This window comes from Hetaerina americana, unplaced genomic scaffold (genome assembly GCF_022747635.1).
Source record: "Hetaerina americana unplaced genomic scaffold, ioHetAmer1.1.p SCAF_95, whole genome shotgun sequence".
NCBI lineage: Eukaryota > Metazoa > Arthropoda > Insecta > Odonata > Calopterygidae > Hetaerina > Hetaerina americana.
The window spans coordinates 1,159,659-1,172,948 of NW_027287594.1; positions in this window are offsets into that span (position 1 = coordinate 1,159,659).

The following is a 13,290-nucleotide window of genomic DNA, read 5'->3' on the forward strand; positions in this document are numbered from 1 at the left end:
GTTGACAATACGTATCTGACTGTTGGGACAGCTACAACAATATTTCTCACATTCAAGGACACAATTACATAATGCATTTGACTGCAGGCACGCTGGTAGGGTTGTCGAAGTACACCTACTGGAGAACACTGTCGAATACTGTCGAAAGGCTGTTGGACCCTCGCAAAATGAAGAAACGAGGCGAAATGTGGGACGTGAAAGGGTCCTTCTAGGTCCTTCATATCATCGTGAATTAAATGTAGAGCCAAATGATATTCTGGAAAAGATTTATTTGAGCCATTAATGCTGGACATTACTCTGTTAGATCCTCCGTGATTTAGTTCACAGTTTTGAGTCCCTGTGCTAAAATATAGAGAATTTCAACAACAAACAAATGGCGTCCGCTTCCTGAACAAGACCCAATCAGCATCCGCATCAAAGGAGATGGAAGATTTGTGTGGTGGTTGAGGTCCCAGCTCCAGGGGCAAGTCTGCACTTATATTTTACTCAACAAGCAGCCGTGGGCTTGTGTCAGAGGGTGTCTGGTGATCGGTCTTCATCAGCATAATAGTTGACTGTTGGCATTCGGCATTGTTAAATTTTAAGTTGTTGCCACACGTGATGTTTCCTATTGTATCGGTTGCAAACTGTATCAGAGAAAATGGATTGATATTGGACAATATTCGCCAGTCGGAAAAAGTATAATGGTTTTAAAGTAGCCTGGTAAGTAATCAACCCCTACCACACACCCTAGCGATGCCTTGCGGTGTACTTATTTAACAGTAATAACAAATAATACCAAGATGGAGGGTGGACCTGTCCTGTCCGTAATTCATAAATCTATGTTACGTTAATTGATGCTGAGAAAAGGCTCGTTAAAACTTTGATATGTGGCGTGGTTTTCTACGGCGCGGAAACATGGTCGTCGAGGAAAAATGATAGGCATAAATTGGAGGCTTTTGAAATGTGATTTAGAGGTCATAGGTCAAAATATATCTCTGATTTGGAATTAGAATTTCTGCATTAGAGTATATCAATTGTTGCGATTCAATATGGAGAATTAGTTTTACTCGATTTAATGGCTTCCATTTTTGAGATAAATCATGTCAATCCATTAATATACTTTGCATTATTTAAATGTTATGAAATAAAAATAATGCTACATTATTACATAAAATGAAGTAATATTAATATAATAATAAGTAATCAATCATTGGGTTACGTATTTAGTATTATTCTCAATAGTTGATATATTATATTTTTTAAACATTGCTTCTGTAATTTGCTTTTTCAGGTAAAAAAAGGGCAGTAAAAATGATTAACAATCGTTTTCCCCCTTTCTCGTTACAAATATATACTATGCATCTAAGCACAAATAGTATATATATATATATATATATATATATATATATATATATATATATATATATAATATCAACCCGAAGGTCGGTTTAGTAGGTGATGGTAGAGTTCACCCAGTACTAAGCCCGACGGCGTGTGAAATTCACACATCATGATAGGGGGGCCAGTTCCTTTCCCTGTGCTGGTTATGGTTACCCAGGAAGATCTGCTACCCGAAAAACACATAGCTTGGGTGGAGCTGCAGGTGCCCAGAGAAACTTGCCCGGGAATCGAACCCGGGCCCTCCGGTCAGTTGTCCAACGCTCTATCCCCTGAACTACCGCGACCCATATATATATTTTTTTTATACGCACACATATACACACACACATATATATCAAATTAGGTATTCGATTCGCGCAGTAAAACGGAATAAATACATTTGAAATCAAGGCACATCTTTCATTTCCGTTATTAAATGAGGCAACGCCTACCTCGAAATCGAGAAATAAGGGAAAAGAAATTTTCTCCTCCCAATTTTGGCGGGAGAAAACATTCGTTTGCCCGTATTCTTCACTTTGATAAGTTGGTGGGACTGTCTCCCCCATCCACCGCACTCGGCAACTCCCGGTGTAAATACAAGTATATAGAGAAAGAGAGTGCCTGAAGGGGGAGGTGAGGGCGACGCAACAATTGCGACGCGCATGCCCGCCAAATCAAAGACTCCCTCGCCGCCACAGCTCTATTGATTTCCCCCGCGAGAGGGCGAGGTGATGCCGGCAAAGACCGAGGTTGGCGCTGCTGCAAGAGGCGGACGGGGGGAGGGGTGCGATATCAGATTAATCAGTGAAGTGGAAATGGCAAGGGATGGAGGGAGCTCTTAGGGTGCTTATTGCGAAAATATTGTCGATATCATTACTGGTTTTCTCCATTGAAGGCTGATTTTGGATGGAAACAGTACACAAAAGTACAGCTCATTTCATTGCCTCTCCTAACAAAACAGAACCCGGCATCCTCCAGTTCAAAAAACCCATTTAAAAAATCCGCATACCTCTTTTTTCCCTTCATTCCGTCCAACATTCCTATCGTATTCCTGCCCCCTCCTCGTTTGCCTAACATTCTCCCCTCTATCACAATATTCAACATCCCACAGCCGATCAATATGCCTTGCATACATCTCCCTCCTGTCTGCTTATGATCTCTCCTAACAATCCCCTCTCCTTCCCTTTCACCATGCCTAGGACTTTCTCTTTCGCTTTTCCTTTCTGCCTACTTTACCTTCATCCTTCTCCACACCCACGTCTCACTAAAGCCTGCAATTTACGCCTATCATCCAGCTTCAATGAACATGTTTCCGCGCCGTACATAACCACGGTCCATGTCAAAATTTTGACGATCCTTTTCCTAAGATCTATATTCAACTTAATCTTAAGGGTCCCGCGACGTCTTTCTGACGAAGGTTCCATGCTGTTTCCAGGAATTTCCAAAACGCAGGTTGGTTTGTTGGGCAACGGTTTCGCCCCCAGTACCGGAGACATCTTCAGGTCCAAGTGATCTTTGTTGTTCAGTTCAGTTTAAAAGGTTTATATTGCCGTAAAAATGGCAAGATACAAGAGATGTACAAAATTTAATGGAAAACTTAATGAAAACAATACGGAAACCCCGTTTTAGGATTAACTCCTCTTCGGGGTGGGAAAAAAACATAGGAAAGGCTACGAAAGTGGGTAGCAGTTGCGGAAAATTGTTGAATTTTGGCCGATATAATATAGGAGACGCTGGCTGTCCCGGAGCGCTCTGATTGGTTGTTCCTTGGCGGTATGGAGTTACCATTTCCCACGTCGAAGTCATTATGTAGATGTCACGTCCTCACGGTTGAAATCATTTGGATTTTTTATTATTTCTGCCGCTTCTCTCATGAGTCTCGGGAATTAGCGTTTCTAGTTTTCTTCAGCGCTGATATCAGGTATCGTTTCTCCGAGGGAAGCGATTTGGCGTCTGAGATGCTGCGGGCTCGTTGAACTTTTATATTGACTGGTGAGCTCTTCTGGGCGGGATAGTGGTGTTTTGTTCGGAAGTTAGGAATCGCTTGAAACAGTTTTCACGTTAGAGGAAAACTGCGACGTCTATAAGAAGATGTGAAGCGTCAATTTCGACCCTAAAGCGTGCGCTTGACCTCAGAGCGAGAACGTTCAAGTCGCAGCCCTCGAGAATAATAAACCCTTTTGAGGCTTTCGGAGACCTCATTTTCCTTCGCCCATTCATTCGCTCCGGGCAAGACAAGTCGAGGTTCGGAAGGTATTCGCCACAAAGAGAATGTCCCCGGCCCCCTCTCCCATCCTTGGGCACTTCTCCCCATAGGCACCACCACCCTTGGGCACCACCCATTCAACTCACTGGGGACTGGCAATAAACCCAGTTGTTCTGAAATGTTCAATGAAGCGAAAGAAATTCAAAGGGAGTTTTATCTATAGAAAGTATCAATAACTGCGCCCTTCGCCTTCGTTTTCCCATTGAAACTCCTTAAAAATGGTATATTTTACTTGGTGTTTTGTGAAATACGTTGTGATGTCTGCAGTGAAAAAATACACTTTACAAATTTTATGTAGTTCTCGAGAAAGAGAAAGGTTAAGACGTTAAAATAAGGGGGGCGTAAAAAATAGAGCAGATGGAACATTTTACGTATCTCGGGAGTGTTTTTGGACCATAACGGTCATAGTAGTAGGGATATAAGAAGAAGAATTGGACTAGGCAAAGAGACTTTTACAATGAGGATGGAACAGATGACAGGGACGTAAAGTAAGGATATTAAGAAAAGACTCGTAAAAAGTTTGATACGAAGTGTAGCTATGTATGGCGCGGAAACGTGGTCATTGAAGCAGGAGGATAGACGTAGATTGGAGGCTTTTGAAATGTGGTTGTGTAGGAGGATGGAGAAAGTGAAATGGACAGAAAGGAAAACAAATGAGGAGGTGCTCCAGTAGAATATATATTCTCCAAATATCCTCCACCACTTATTGCGCCATCTTAAATTGCCACCTGGCAACGCCCTAGCCTCTTCCGCCGTACTGAAAAACATATCCAAAATCTTCCTCTTTGCCGAACATATTTTCTCCATTCTTCTCAATGCCCACATCTAATACAAGGAAAAGTACTCTGACTCCTGGTATGGTAACTAAAGATTCAATTAAATACCAGTAAAATATATAGTGTAGCTCTGCATGGATCAGAAACCAGGTTTTTGCGACAAGATTTCATGACATCTTGTCACAAAACCGGGTTTCTGATCCATATGGGGTGTGCATTGAAGACTTTTTAGGGAGGATTTTTTAGCTTTTAGGTGACGATTAGAAAGAGGAAAATGATTGGGACGGAGAGGAGACGAAAAAGGCGAGAAAGTTGCCAGGTGATAGTCAAAGAAAGCAGAAAATAATGGGTAGAAGAAATAGCAAGATATTTGAGGTCTTGATGAGAAGAAGAATGCTGGATAAGTTGGGAAGAGGAAGGTAAGAAAATATAAGAGTTTCCTGGACAGCATGAAGGAAGTTTGAATTTACGATGAAATGAAGGTGGAGGTATATCATGGGAATCAGAAGGACCACGCGAATACGTTGTGTGTATTGCAGGTCTTCAAAGAACCGGCGGTGCAATAACAGTTCGCCAATTTTCAACGTGAAATGTCCCTATGGCTCCTCCCCCTCCCACAATAAGCGGGTAACTCAAAAGCTACAGTTGAGCAATTTCCTGGAGTTCTATTGGACTCTCTTTTCATTATTGATATCCTATGAATAGCGCGGAACCACACTTGATTGTCATGTGGAAAACACTGAGGTGATTACGATTTTAGTCTGTTCTAATGGTTAACAGACCGCTGCTGTGAAATGTTTGAACTCCGAGTTCTACTTCTTTTCCGAGGTGCTTTCAATTTTAGAGGGTACGTTTGGAGTGGCGAATCTGCGTATTTTCTCTGGATCTGTTGTTTTTGTGTGTTACCCGACAAGCCTTCTACTTATATGGCTTAGGGCCATCATTATTTTTAGGTGTGCAGTTTCAATGGAAATAATCATCATATTTAAGCCGTCGCAGAGATTTGATTGAAGTTATTCGGGCTTCTAATCCGATACGACGGGTTTGATTGGACGTAATGGCTTTAGGTACAACTTCAACATCAGATTCAGCAGCGCATTATAGGTAATTCAATGGGATTGGACGTTATTTCTAGTGAGCTTCATTGTTTTGCACAAATGTGGTGCAGAATATTAATCAAAGGTACGTTTGTAGAAGAAATAATTATTTGGTTGAGATATAGCACGTAGTTAATTAATTGGATGGGATCAAAAATTGTTTTTAGAAATACGACGAGCTAAAAAAATACGGTTACCCTATGATTTTGTCATTTCAATGTTTGGGAAAAAATTTGCTTGCGAGTATTCAAGTATTATGCAGCGTCGTTATATACGGCGCGGAAACATGATCATTGAAGCAGGATGATAGGCGTAGATCGGAGGCTATTTAGATATGTGGGTTTAGATAAGGATAGAGAAGGTGAAGTGGATAGAGAGGAAAACAAAAGAGAAAGTGTTGGGTATGGTGATAGAAAATATAGATGCTAATTATATTGATTGGCAATGAAAAATGTTGAAGATGGTGATAGAGGGGAAAATTTGGGTAAGCGAGGAAGGGGCAGGAATAGGATAGTGATGTTAGACCGGATGAAGGGAGGAAGGTAGGAAATTCATATGCAGAATTGAAGAGGGAGTTAATGCAGTGTGTTTTGTTATAATTAGGGTTTCCAAATTCCCGACATTTTTTAAACTTCGGGAATTGAGAACGGGATATCGCATTTCCCTAGAATTCTCAAGAATTCCCGAAATAATCTTTTTAAATTTAATTTTCATTTATCAACTTTAATAATGACTGTAATAGTAGGTGCCAACAAACAGAAAAGCCGTAGAGAAGATGGGGAAACCAGGTTACTGGCCCCGGTGCAGTATTTCAGAGTTTTCTATAAGACACTCCTATATGCAATAGGTCAACGGAAAAATTGAGTAGATTAAATTATTTAAAAAAAATAAGAGGTAAAGTCATCTTAGGGTGAACTAACCAAGGAAATCTATGGTAGTTCACCTCTGGATGACTTTGTAGTCAGATCCTTGGTTGTGAAAATAAATATTTCTCTGTGTAAATACAAACTTTTTTCTATTCTCATATATCAAATGTGCTCGAATTAAAAGGGCTAAAATTAGCTGATCATGTGATATCTGATTGTGGTGTCGCGCATACGTGTCTTGTCGAGTTTAATATTGTAACTTTAGACAGCAATAAATAGGAAAAATGGCTAAGAGATACGTGATGAGTAGTACGTTTATTTCCCATTGTGGATGTTGCTCGGTTCAAGAAGTCGATTTCCCGGCTAACTTTTCTCGGGATTCGGGAACGGGAAAGAGAAAACAATTCCCGAGAAGGGCGGGAAGGAATTCCCGCCCGCAAACCCTAAACAGAATGTGTCTTGTTGGGCGAGCCTATGAAATATAGGTGTGTACAGTATTTGTCCAAAACCTACCTTCAACGATAGACTAGTATTACAAATAATAATTGTTTCAACTCAATTTGATATTACAGTGCCTATAAAAAGAACAGGCTACTTCTCTGTTTCCTATTCAGCGCCGATTTACTTCATCAATTGATAATTGTCGAAAACTGCATGAAATTAATATAAATATTCAGGCTAAACATTGTGAATTCGTAAAAACATTTTAGATTCCAACAAATTGTACTGCTATTTTATCAGGTTTCATCATACAAATGGAGTCCAGTTACAAAACCTGTTTGGCACTTGTGCCTTAAGTTGTTGAATATGAGATAAACCTCGGTCGTACCTCAAAATAATTGTTTAAATCTAAAATATTTTTCAGAATTTCTACGATAATATTGGAGATCAGGTTAGTGCGATGGTTTGTGTGCTAGTTTCCCTCCCCTTGGAGGTCCCGGGTTCGGATTCCTGTGATGGCTTAATTTTCCTGGGATATCCCAATCCCTTCTTTGAGATGCTACATGGAGAAATCACCTAAAGTGGAATACACCGTCCGTCAAATGGGATGCCAAATTGTGTGTCCCCAATGGTGCTTTTCGTTTTTTAGAGAAGGGTGACTCTTGATTTCTCTCCACCTTCCCCTCCCCCATTCCCTGGACATCTTACTTTTGCTAAAATAACTCCCACCTAACTCTAATGGCGGATACGTCCTCAACTGTCCATAACAATCACTACCACTGCTGAAAGAAACATGAAGGCCATTGCCTAATAGCGCTATTGCCACCGTATCTTTCAAAATTCTTAGATTAAATTTCGAATTACGGCTGGAAAGGTTAGCGCGGAAATGAAAAACTGAGATGCGTCTTGACCCGGAGCCAGAGATGAATTTACTTTGCGGATGAAAGTATTAAATCTTCAATCAAAATGTGGCTTCTATTTAAGCGTTGATATTATTTATCCGTGCGTTCAAATCAATGCATACGTGAATGCCCAAACGATTTTGTGTACAAAAACACAGGGCATAAAGTATTTGAGCCGGAATCTAATAACATATCGAATAGGGAATGACCCCTCGACCTTATTACGCTGTTAATACGTGCGTTTTTCAAGCATTACGGAGAAAAGTATGACGCAAGCTGTGCCCTACCCCATACCAAGCCATCCTTCTGGTTGATTGGTGCGGCCTCCAGGAACTTATTCGCGCACATTTGAAAAAGATGCGAAATAATTCGGTTCTTTAATTTTTTTTAGAGTGAATTTGAACATATCTTTCTCTTCAGCAATGGTCCAGGAATGCCGCGAAACCTTAACGGACGTTTCATTAGGGAAACCATGGTAACCTTATCAGAATACTCCCGCACCTATCTCCCCTATCTCTCTCCTTCCCTCAATTTCACTTCCCCCTCGTCTACTCAATAACTCCTCCAACTTCTGCCCATTACTATACTCCGCTAAAAGCCCTTCTCCTTTCGGGTGGGAGTGGGAGAGACCACTTTTATGAGAAAAACTTTCTGTCTCCTCATTACCAAGAGAACGCTCCTTTGAGGGAGAGTGGTGGGAAAGGGTGGGGAAGAGAGGAAGGTTTAGAGGGAGTAAGAGAGATGAGGAAGAGAAGAATAACTTATTTATTTATGGGACGGATATCCCCCGGAAGTGCAATCTCATGAGTGATTGGTTTCAGATTGAACATCACTAAATTTCGTGCATTCGTCTAAAAAGACAGTACCTGATTCCCGACAATACACATTAAAACCTTAGCCCTACCTTTTACTCGTTTGTCTAACATTTTCCCATATATATATATATATATATATATATATATATATATATATATATATATATATATATATATATATTCTATATATATATTCTATATATATACTATATATATACTATATATATATACATACATATATATAAATATAATATATATGTATATATATACACATATATATATGTATATATATATACATACATATATATAAATATAATATATATGTATATATATACACATATATATATGTATATATATATGTATAGATATATGTGTATATATATATGTATATATATTTCATTTATATATCATTTATATTTATATATCATCTATGGTAATTAACTGGTTAAGGTGTTTTGGGCGGACACAAGCTACCAACGGTATAGCGAAAATCCCCTTGTCCCTAGGTAACATAACCTGGCATCCACCATAACGATAAGCACCTCTTCAATTCCGCAGCCCTCCATTCTTCTCCATTCATTTTAATCATTCTCTCTCACCCCCTGAGAGCTTCTCTCCTCGTAAGTTCTTATTAATATGTTTCGTATGTACCTGTCTCTTGGCCTAACTTAAAAGAATCTTTCCTTCAATTAACTTCCCTTCTATTATTATGTCTTTAATTAGTCAATTTATGCCTCAAGGTGTGTCCCTTCTCCATCTAGTTCTTCTTCTTTGCCGTAGGGTGCTATCCTTATGGTCCTCTCCCCTTTTCTAGCTCATGTATACATACTTACTCAATCCTCCCTAAGTCTGTGAGTTTAATATTCAGTATTCTCTTCTTCAGCACCACGTTTCGGAGGCTTCTTCTATAATTTGTATTTTCCACTTTTCCAATGTTTCACATATTCGATCCTTAAGAGTGCCACACTCCATACAAACGTTTTGATGAACTGCTTCCTTCTTTGCGACCTCAGGTATCCTTCGGAAAGTGTAGTCGTGTGTTCTTCTTCATGAACGCCTCCTTCCCTTGAGATACTATATATTCTTCGCTTGATGTTGGTGAAACTTCCATCCTAATTATACTGCTACCCTGGTTGATGAAGAATACCACTATTTCCAGTTTTAATTCTAAATTGATGTCGGTTTTTCTTATCCACACACGAAGATTTCAGTTTTATTCTTTTGACGGTCACGCGTATTATATTTCCGATATTCTTGGTCAAGAGGATTCAGAGTTACTCGCAGATCCTCTCGTGTTAATGCAACTATTGCGATGTCATCTCCGAACTTGAAAATGCTAATGTGTTCGTCATTCATCTCCACCCCTTTGATGACCAACTCTAACGCTTCTTTTATTTGTTTTTCTGGATATACATCGAATAGTTCTAGCAAGAGGTTGTATCCTTGGTTCATTTTGGTTTCTTTTTTTCCTCCCGTTTTTCATTTACGTAATTGTCACCTGATTGTGGTGATGGACTATTACTCTGCTAACGTTGTCCATTCAAAACGCTTCAAGTTGTTTGAAACGATTTCTAGATGAAAAAAATGTCTTAAATATTAATTTTTAAATACCTAATAGAATTCACATTCATAAATTGTGGATCAGTTAACATAATTAAAGATTTAAAAATAATAACTAAGAAACGATTTTTTTTCATACACTGTGGTTATAAATGTGGATCTTATTACGAACGTAGAGTTCCTCCACTTTTGGCATTTTTGAGTCTCGTAATTAGGGGTTAAATTTTATGTTTTCATATCATATGATATCACACTTTTATTTCAATAGTTTTAAATACAAGTAAACTTATCATTTTTAAGCCCTCTTACTTTATGAGTTCTTAGCCATTCTGGTCGTTTATAGAACGATATTAAAATAAATGTTCATAATATAAAACAACAGTAATCGACCCAAAGGTTGGTTTGATATGTATGAGTAGATCCCACTTAATACTAAACCCTATATGGCTTTGTGAATTCAGACTTCAACAGGGTATTAATAAGGGTGGTGGGGACCGGTTCCTTATTCCCGCCATCACCTGTGGTTTCCCAGGGACGGAGAGAATAAGGAGGAGTTGGGGAGGGGGAGGAGAGAAAGACTTCTCCAAAAGTTTCCCGCCAACTAAGTTTCAATCCTCACGAGAGGAATAATTCTCTTGTTTTCCCCGTCGCTAGGCACCACCGACGACGCCGTCAACAAACACCCCTCCCCACCGTTTCAATCCATCGCCCTGCCAATCCGAAACCCTATTACTCCTACGTCTCCTCTCTTCTCGCTCGTGGACGAAACTTCTATCCCTTTCCTCCGAGAGAACCCTTATCCTATCCTGTTCGCTCCTTTATCTGGGTGACGCTATTCCCCTTCCCTAAGCTTCTCCCAACTGAAACAGCCGTGATTGCAAGTGTGCGGAGTAGGAAGATAGCATGAGTACCCTAGGGTTTATCGTAATTCGCTTGGATCCCTTCAAGGTTTTGAGAGAAAGCAAGGGTATATGACTCCCCATTTCTCCCTTCTTCCCTAAAAAAATCATCCAATAAAAAACAAAAGAAACGAACAAAAAATTCGATGCAAAACTATGCCTTTCCATTATCGTAAACTTCCACCCATTCTTAATGTAAAAAAATACAAAAAATATCGGGAGGATTCGCGTGTTATTAATTTTTTAAGATGAAAATGACGCAAATTGAACAAAAAAATCTTGGAAGGCTAAAAGAAGGGAGTTTTCTCAAAAGGAAAGGGATCTCGAAAACGCAGTGCCGGAGGAATAAACTCATCAAGGAGTGAAGTTCCCGCAACTCGAATAGTTTCTCTTTTTGAAACTTTTCAGGGCAAAGTTTAAAGTTCCACTTTCGCAACTCGAGGTGTGTAATCAACGCCTTCCCTCCATTTTCTTCTTCGTCTCCGAAATTTCGGACAATTCCCTGCGGGGCTACTCACACTTTAACCCTAGAATAGGAGCGTGGTTGAGAACTAGAATAAAACTATGAGATCTATACACATATCGGAAACTAGGCTCGGTCTGCATGAAAAACTCTAGTGGTAAGTTCAAATTTTTAAAAATATTTCTACATAGAGAGAAAAAATAAATCTTAAATCTATCCGTTCTATACTTAAATCTCCCTAATTTTACTGGGCATGATCTCTCCTACCGTATTTCTCTGGGGCTAGTAACACATTTCCAACCTTCCTTTCAATCCTTCCAATTCTAATGCAAGAGATTTTATCGGTAATTTAAATTTCGCTCAATTGAGTGATTTCTAATCTAGCTCCTCTAATAATATTGATGCACTTCTAAATTTATCATACCGACGTTTTGCAAATCAAACTCCGATCGCACGGGATCCAGTTCTGAACTAAGATCAACTTCATGAGGATCTTCAATTTACTGGCAGCGTATTCCAAATGATGACTCGTTACTAGCGAAAGATAACATTTCTCTCGCATAATAAATATGACGAATATTTTCATTTCACTCAAAACTGTATTTCAATCATCTTCAAATATAATTGAATCATCAAGTGTTGCGTTTTTCAAAGCTAGAAGTTAGTTTACGAGCCTCTTTTTACAAGGAAACACATGCGAAGGAGTCTCCTGATGGAAATAATTGGTGGAGCACTTGTAACCTGTCTTAATTGCATAGTACACTAATTTTAAAGTTTAATAAAACTATTAAATATGCATTGAGAGGAGAAATCGACTTGTAATTTTGAGAAGACTGTTTTCAAAACAACTGAATTTCTAAATAAACATCAACAGTCATTGTTGCTCCTTAGCGACCGCTGTTCCAATCCTTCAATAGGTGGCATTGGCTGCTATTACAATTCCAAGTCCTCCGTACGGCTACCAAAGAACCATTACAGTGATATTACGAAACCTTGGGAGTACTAGTACTACACCATTAATATTACTCAAATCTTGGGAGTTTTCGCGGTGCACATGTGGAGGATTCTGATATACTATCGAGGTCACTCTATATATTGCTCGTACTAAAACCGATAGGTGGCTGAGTCGAAAAAATCGATAAATAACAGACTTTTAATTGTCTATATGGGATATATTGCATCTTTAAGTGTCCAATTACCGGAGTAGTTTCGATTACAGCTAAGCATTTTCAACTATTCTCATCTCATAAATACAAAAGAGTACGTATATTTTCAAAGCCAACTCCCTGAACCGAATATAATTCATTCTCTGACCTTGAATTGAAATGGCGCCGAAGCCCTTTACCATTGAATTATTAAAGAGGATCGTTTATCTTAGCGGTCGATTCAATTGGGGAAATGAGGATGCGCTCCGTTTTCAACATGGCTCGGACGCGCAATTTACCGAAACCTTTATTGGAGCGAGGAAAAGGGAAAAATTAATGCTTGCGGCCGGCTATTTTGGGGAATTGAGGCTAAGAAGTACCGAAATTTATGACACCGAGTTGGAAGTGTAAATACTCGAAGAGAAAATTGAGAGGTATTTTTTTTTTAAATGAAGGAGGAATGGATGCGTGTTCGAAGGGCTGGGATGGTCAATTTGGCTGAGGACCAAAACGAAAAAATAATTTCAGCGATGGAGGCCTTTTTTCAGAATTCGAAGAGATATATATTTATGTGTGTGGATGTAAATAAATATATACATATGTGTGTATATATACGTGTGTGTGTGTGTGTGTATATATATATATATATATATATATATATATATATATATATATATATATATATATATATATATATA